Source organism: Mirounga leonina, unplaced genomic scaffold (genome assembly GCF_011800145.1).
Source record: "Mirounga leonina isolate KUSES-001 unplaced genomic scaffold, KU_Mleo_1.0 Mir_82, whole genome shotgun sequence".
NCBI classification, from domain to species: domain Eukaryota; kingdom Metazoa; phylum Chordata; class Mammalia; order Carnivora; family Phocidae; genus Mirounga; species Mirounga leonina.
In genome coordinates, this window is record NW_023270825.1 from 17,032,612 (window position 1) to 17,040,906 (window position 8,295).

Below are 8,295 nucleotides of genomic sequence, written 5' to 3' on the forward strand. Positions count from 1 at the left end.
CTGTATTCACCCATGAATGTAGCTGCTGGAAAAGGGGCAGGATGAATACCACCTCAGGAATTCCTAGGGGAGTTCCCTCCTCAATACTAGGAGAAAATGCTTAGCCTCCTTTGCTTCCTTGGAGTATAAGAAAAAGAAGGGGAATGGTAAGAGAAGAGCCTGGTGAGGACTCTGTTTCCCCCACACTCAGGGTTATAAAAATGAAGAACTTGAAGACATTATAGCATGACTCCCTGGGAAAAGGCTCAGAAAGGAGCTCAGTATTTGGCTGGGATCCAGAGGAAATGCAGCAGAAGAGCAGGTGTATAGCATGGGTGGGAGAAGAAGTCTGGATTGAGGGCTGGGTGAGACTGCCGGTGGCCCATGATCAACACGTGACACACAGGACAACAGAAGTTACCACCTGTCTTGTTGATGGAGCCAAGAAATGCTGAGAGGGCAGCTGGACCAACAAAGCCTGCATCAGAAAAAGGAGAACATCATGAATACAAACATCGGTAACCATGGATGATGGCAGATAGCAGCCACAGAGGGAGTGACATCTGAGACCACAAGGCTGGATGGCACCTGTCACACCTCAGTAGATTCAACCTGTCATCCTCTGGCAACGCTGCTGATACTCAGAGACCCCTAGGATGCAATATTTCCTTCTCAAATAGCAAAATGACATCTTTCTAGAAGCACAGAGGAGAATATACAAGATAGTGAGCATTGACCTAATAAAAGATAGAGCTTCTTGAAATAGACTTTTTCTTCTTCTCTAATAATTTATTTCCATTAATTGGCCATTTAAAGTTCCAGTCACCCCTTGATACTTGGTCGAGTGGGGCATAGGAGTAAAGTTACATCACTTATAGAAAATAAATAACCATATTACTCTGCAGGGTTGAATATATTTTCACTGTCACATCATTGAAGAGTAACTTAACTCTCCAACATAAAATGTTCTATACATCACTGGCATGCCCCCTTCTTTTTCCTGACTTCTAAGCTGTCATCAGTCACTTTCAATTAGATATCTGGCTACTGAAATATGCCTCTTTCTTCCCTTTTTCTGGACCACCATAGCATTCTTTTCACTGTTCTTCCACTGTCTTCCCACTCAGAATCATCTTCCAAATATTGACAAGATATTATTATTTTTATTACATTGATTACTTCCTTAAATGGTCTCTTAGTTGCTTATTGTGTGAACATCAATTTTCACCTGTGTTCTATAGATACCTAAAGAGCAGCTCTCAGAATGTGGCTCCCTACTTGCAGCATCAGCATTCCCTAGGGACAACTTAGGGTGTAAATTCCTGGTTCTCATCATAGACCAACTGAGAATCTGAAACTCTGGGGTTGAGGTCCAGCAGTCTGTCTTCTAACAAACCTTCCAGGTGGTACTGATGCACGTGTACTTTGAGGAGCCATGGAAGTAACTCAAGAGTGACATTGGCTGGTGATGGAGTCCTGTCAGGAGGTTCTGGGCAGGGAGAGAAAGGCCAGCTCTGCTCCAGACAAGGACAACCTGTTCCCATTTTCTTGCAAAAACTTCCACCTGATACATCATTCGTGTAAGGTGTGAGGTTCAGTCACGATTTTTCTGCCCTATGGATGTCCAATTGTTCTGTCACAATTTATTGGAAAGGCTATCTACTCCATTGAATTGACTTTGTACCTTTGTCAAAAACCAGCTGGTCATTCCTGTCTGGGTCTATTCATGAATTCTCTTCAATTTGATGGGTCAAAGTGTTGGTCCATCCACCATGACCACAGTCTTGGTTATTATAGGAATCCAGCGGGGCTTAATATTGCATGGAAAAATTCCTTCTATATTATTCTTTTGCAAGATTGTTCTAGCTACTCTAGTGCCTGTGTCTTTCCTTATACATTTGAGAATGTTTGACTATGTCTACAAAAATCTTGCCAGGGTTTTGATGGAAACTGCATTAAGCCTATAGATAAGTTTGGAAAAAAATTGACATCTCTACCAGAAGAATCTTTCCATCCATGAATATAACATGTCCTTCCACTTATTTAGTTCTTTTTTTTATTTCTTTCCTCAGTATTTTATAATTTTGAGCATACAGCTTTCATACATACTTTGTTAAGTTTATATGTAGGTATGTCATTTCTCTGGAATGATTGTATACGATATTATGTTTTCAATTTTGGTTTCCACATGTTCATTGTTAGCATGTAGAAATGTGATTGATTTTTGCTTGTTGATTGTGTACTCTGCAACCTGGCTGAACTGACTTATTAGTTCTTAGAGTTTTCATTTTGTTTTGTAAATTCATCAGGCTAATATATTATCTGAAAAAAGAATTTTACATTCTTCAACACAAACACTTAAGTCCCATGACAACACCCCCCATTTACCTTTCCAGCTTCATTCCCAATCTTTGTTTTCAACTGACATCTTTTCCAAGTGTTCTCTTTCTTTAAAAAAAAAAAAAAAGTTAAATTGATTGAGGACCTTCTGCATCATCATCTGGGATTGTTTAAAAATGTAGTTTCCCAAAACTCACCCTAAAGTCTGTGGAGTCAGCCTGAAAGCTTGCACTTTTAACATGACATCCCTGATGATTCTTATATACACATAGGTTTGAGAACAACAGGCTTCTGTGTCAAGCAAAAGGAAATTCTCATTTTTCCTGAACTTACCACCCACTTCTAAGGCTTCAAGACTTCATGGTTCATTACTTCAGATCTTTTATAGGATTACTTCAACATTTCTTGCACATATGCTTTAATTGTATTCAATCTAAAATTCCTCAAATCTTCTTTGAACTGTCCCATTACCTTTTTTATTTCTGTACCTGGGAGAAAAATCACCCAATTCTTAATAAAGGTACCATTAAAACTTTACAGTGTCTGCCTTCATATGGGCCCTGAAAATTGCGCAGACATCCTGCCATGTGTACCTGGTCAAGTCCTTGTCCACATCCACACCGTGGTTATTTCAGATATGTATTCATTTCTTCAAAGGCCCCTTCTCCTGTCCACATCACAGATGACCTAGTTTCCTAATCCCTGGGGGAGGGGGAGTCTTGAGTGTCTCACTTTTTCATCTCAAATCTTGCCTTTGTCCATACACTGTTCAAAGACTATTCCGTCACCTTTCTTTTAGTATGTGTAACTCATCTTGACTCAGCTTCTATCAAATACCCACTTTCTCAAGAGAGTTACTTACTGCTTTCCATTGTATCATTCACTTAGGAATATAGTTCCACTTGAGATCTCTCACCAATAAAACAAGAACAGAAATAAAATATTCAACAATACTGTTTCTCTTTGGTTATTGCCCTATCATGTACTTTTTTATTCATTTCCCAACTTATAAAAACAGAATCCAATATGTGGTGTCTTCCCCTCTCCACTTCCAAGTTGCTGAAAATGGGCTTTGCTCCCATTGCAAATGACTTAATGAAGACATCAAAGATCCTGAATTCCCAAATTCAATGGATAATATTTAATTGTCACCTTGCTAGCATGTGATGGCATTGAAAACTTTCTCCTTTTTTTATCTTCCATTACTCCACACTCCCCAGAAACCTCCTTCTTCATCTTTTATTTTTACTGATCATAAGCTTCCCTTGGCTCCTTACATGTTGAAAGTTTTTAGTTCTCTCTGATCCTTTTTACTCCATAATCTTACCCTGGACACTCCATTGCATGCCTCCACTTTAATTACCTGTATTACTTCCAAGTCCTAAATCAACACCTTCATACTCTCTTGAGCTCTTCAATTTTATTCCATCCTCCAAATTGACAGCTCAAGGTGAAAATTCTAAATGCACCTTAAACTCAGCCTGTCCTGAAACAACCTCATTCTTTTTCTTCTTTTACCAGCCTTTCCCCTTATTCCGTGTCTTGGTGAAAGGACTGCCTGCTTCTCTAGTTGTTCCGTCCCAACCCAGAGAATGGTTCAACTCCCCATCCCTCTTTTTCCTGGAGTCAACTAGCCACTAAACCCTGCCATTAATACCGGCTATCTCTCTTTGTCCTCTAATCTGCCTCCCTTCTCCACGATCAAGGCCACTGTCATGGTCCATTATTTAATCATGTCTCACTTGAACCTCAGAAGCAGTCCTATAATTTTACTTCCTTTCTCCAGTTTAATTTACCTGAAGCTATTCTCTCTCTGCACCACGGCCTGGGCAGTGTTTCAGATACACAAATCTCTGTTCAGCTAAGAATTTTTTCAGTTCTTCCCCACCTATCCTTAACGGCCTTAGTAGGGCACAAAAAGCTTTTTATGACCTGACTTCGGCATTTCCTCTATAAGCACTCTGAACCTAACTTTACTTAATCCTTTTTATGCATCTCACAATCCAATTTTCCCAATTTATCTGTTTATTTTCTAGGAACCCTGCCTCATTTGTGCCTGAATTTTCTCTTCATCTGTAAAGACTGAGTTTTATTAATCTGTTATTAATGAAGAATTCCCTTACTCTCACAGGCAGACTTTGGTAATATTTCTTCTCTTTTTATATAACATTTTATATATTCTTTTATAAGTAGTTAGATTGTTTCATAATAATTTGTTTAGCTGTTGATTCACTAAATTGAAAATAATAACTCTTTTAGTACAAAGATTCTGTTGTATTTTACTTGGTTTCCAAACTCTTAGTAAAATAACATGGCCCACAGTAGAGACATACTGTGTTTTTTGAGTAAAGTGTCGGCCAGTGAGAGAGAGAGAGATGTACACAAATTATTATAACAGAACCAAGAATAACACAAGTTTTACTGGAGTATAAATGGAACATGAATAAATAGAAAAGAAAAAGATCATGGCCAGACGATTTAATTTTGGCATAAAAGGACAGACATTACAAAAGCAAGAGGGGGGAGATGTCATTGCAGGGACCAAGTACAACATGACTAAATGCATGGAGATACAAATTACAAAACTTACTCAGTGTAAGTACTGTGTGCTAACCGATTGCGTCACTGGAGCTCCGAACTACCCTATGACCCAACAATTGCACAAATGGGTATTTACCTCAAAGATACAGATATAGTGAAAGAAGAGGCACATGCACCCCAATGTTCATAGCAGCAATGTCCACAATAGCCAAACTGTGGAAGGATCCCAGATGCCTTCAACAGATGAATGGATAAAGAAGATAAATATATATGATGGAATATTACTAAACCATCAGAAAGGATGAATACCCACCATTTGCATCAACATGGATGGAAGTGGAGGGGATGATGCTAAGTGAAATAAGTCAAGCAGAGAAAGGCAATTATCATATGGTTTCACTTATATGTGGAACATAAGGAATAGCATGGAGGACATTAGGAGAAGGAAGGGAAAAATGAAGGGGGTGAATCAGAGGGGAAGATGAACCATGAGAGACTATGGACTCCAGGAAACAAACTGAGGGTTTCAGAGAGGAGGGGTTTGGGGGGGATGGTTTAGCCCGGTGATGGGTATTAAGGAGGGCACGTATTGCAATGAGCACTCGGTGTTATACGCAAACAACGAATCATGGAACACTACATCAAAAACAAATGATGTAATGTATGGTGATTAACATAACATAGTAAAAAAAAAGAAAAGAAAAACAACAACAACAACAAAATAAATCCCAGTTCTGCTACTGTGTGAAACAACAACAACAAGAACAACAACAAAAAACTAATGAAGTACTGCATGGTGACTAACATAACATAATTAAAAAAATAAAAAATATAAAAATTAAAAAATTAAAACAAAACAAAACAAAAACCTAGTAACAACTACAGAGTCTTATTGGCAAGTCTATGTGGTCAATGGAGATATGGGTGTACTGAGAAAAAAAAATGTAAGAGAGATGTTAAATGCCATTGTGAAACGTTTCCAATGCCATGTTAAGGAATTTAAACAACAGACATTCAAGAACCATTTAAGCATTTATGACAGATTGTGTGGGCAAATTTGCTTTACCGTAAGTAGAAAACACTGGGGTTTTAAACTTTACAAACACTTTAGAGGGGAGAAGGATGGGAAGAGTCTCCAATAACTGAGAAAATGGTAATCATGTAGCCCTGAACAAAGGCAATGAGTGTTAATAAACAAAGAGCATCCAGAATCTGATCGCTAACTTTGGTAGTTGCACATTTTCCAAGGATGCCCCCAAATACAAAGAACTTTGTCTTCGCAGACATTCACGAAATGGAAGACTGTATTGGCTATGTGTTACAATAGAGACAATATATACAAACAAGACCTACCCTCATAAAAAAGCAAAATGTAATTCTCTATGCATGATTTTAACTTCCCGGATGCTTAAAGATCTTGCCAAACCAAGCCATTCTTATATTGAATTAAATAATCAAGCAGAAAGAGAGAAATTATAAGTCCAACCAGGATAAACATACTATGCTTTTATGAGAAATGAATATGGATGAAGAGTTAACAAAGCAGAGGAAACTGAAAGTTTCTAGTAAAATGTTTAGAATGATTATATAACATTTACTAGGCTTTTAAAACCTGGGTGGTATTTATATGCCTAACAGTACATTATTCATAATACTGCAGGCTCAGAAACACTTGATAATACTATAAATATAATCATATTTGTGTATGTGGATATTCATATTTAGAAATCTGATATTTTATATATACTCCTACACAAATACAGAAACAGATTTAATACAAGCATTCTAGATTTACCCCAAACTGAACCCCAAATGGCCATGGTTTCATATTGCTTAGACACTATAAATTATGACACATATCAGATAAATAAGACCACACTGAGAAAGAATTCATATTCTTATCTGTGCTGAGACAGATGGAAATCCATGAGCGTTATAGATAGGGAAGATTTTGGAGGTCAGGAATCTCGTTATTCTTGCCAACTCTGCCGCTGCTGTAATTCTTTATCTTTATTCTGTAAAACTCTAGTTTGAAAGGGGTAGATGTTTGTACTTCCTTTGGAAAACCATCTCCTCTTACAATCTTTGTAGTCCCTGTTTCTAAGCTTATGGTCTGACCTTCATCTTCTTTGAGCTTTCTTGTTATATAGAGTTCTCTTTCAATACTTAATGCCAGTACCACTCACTGGGCACTTAAGCAACAATACAACACTGTCTGTAATTCATCGCTTAATGGATTTTCACGTCATCTTAACCAGGTGGAAAGGTCTTTGAAACACAGACCATGTACTATAGACATTTTTCCCTCTGTAACACCTAACAATCCACTGAGGGCGAATTCATACTACCATATACAAACACGTTGTTGAATTGAACTTATTTGCTTAACTATTGTCATATAGCGTACAGAGAGTCCCCCAAATTGCTTTTTCATAAATTACCCTTCCTATGTATGCTGGATGCTCACTGTGCGTATCTCTCTTCTAGACCTTATTAGATATCTGTGCAATGTTTGCATATCTGCCCCCTTACTATCCCTACCCCACCCCCCTCTTAGAGCAATGTACTTGATATGACTGGCTCAAAAGATCTCTGTGGGTAGAGAAAGCAAGTACTGCAGGGCTCACTTTGCCTCCTCCATACAGCTCAGACCAGAAGTTTTCGCTAAGTAATAGAGAAGGGAGGAAAGGCAGAACGAAGATTGTGGAGAGATTCATAGATACCACCAGGTTCTCCACAGAGAACTAACTGGAAAGAAAAAAATTCCAATGAATTGGCTGGGTGCTGTAATTTCAGAAAACATTCAATAAATCCTTACATTGGGTGATAAGAGAAGAAAAGCCTGGTGAAGTCAGACAGAGGTCAAGTTTCAAACCTAGGCCAGATTCCAGAGAATTCTACCCTGAGCAGAGGAGTACCTCCTCAGCTGCTGCTGACTTGTGCAATTAGCTTTTAAATCTACATTTTCCCGAGGCGCCTGGGTGGCTCAGATGGTTAAGCGTCTGCCTTCGGCTCAGGTCATGATCCTGGAGTCCCGGGATCGAGTCCCGGGATCGAGTCCCGGGATCAAGTCCCGGGATCAAGTCCCGGGATCAAGTCCGGCATCGAGTCCCTCATCAGGGAGTCTTCTCCTCCCTCTGACCCTCCTCCCTCTCCTGCTCTCTGTCTCTCGTTCTCTCTCTCTCAAATAAATAAATAAAATCTTTAAAAATAAACAAACAAACAAATAAATAAATAAATAAATCTACATTTTCCCTTGGGGCGCCTGGGTGGCTCAGTCATTAAGCGTCTGCCCTCAGGCTCCGTGCTCAGCGGGAAGCCGGCTTCTCTTTCTCCCTCTCCCACTCCCCCTGCTTGTGTTCCCTCTCTCGCTGTGTCACTCTCTGTCAAATAAATAAATAAATAAATAAATAAATAAATAAATAAATAAATAAA